Here is a 218-nt window from a genome sequence, read left to right as displayed (position 1 = left end):
AGGAGGAGGCAGGGGCTGCCTGTCTTTGCCTCCTCGCAAAGCTTGCCCCCCTGTTTTTAATTTCTGCGTCTGGCGAGGAGCCGCACCATCCCCATGGGGACACGGGCCCCACCGCTGCCCACAACTGCCCAGCACAGGCTCCATCTCCACAGCCCGGGCAGCTGCTGGAGGAGGGCAGGGCACCCAGCGAGGAGCCGGGCCTGGCTCACGGTGTCACC

The sequence above is a fragment of the Aptenodytes forsteri genome, unplaced genomic scaffold (genome assembly GCF_000699145.1).
Source record: "Aptenodytes forsteri isolate BGI_AS27 unplaced genomic scaffold, ASM69914v1 Scaffold624, whole genome shotgun sequence".
Classification (NCBI taxonomy): domain Eukaryota; kingdom Metazoa; phylum Chordata; class Aves; order Sphenisciformes; family Spheniscidae; genus Aptenodytes; species Aptenodytes forsteri.
This window is presented reverse-complemented; position numbering follows the sequence as displayed.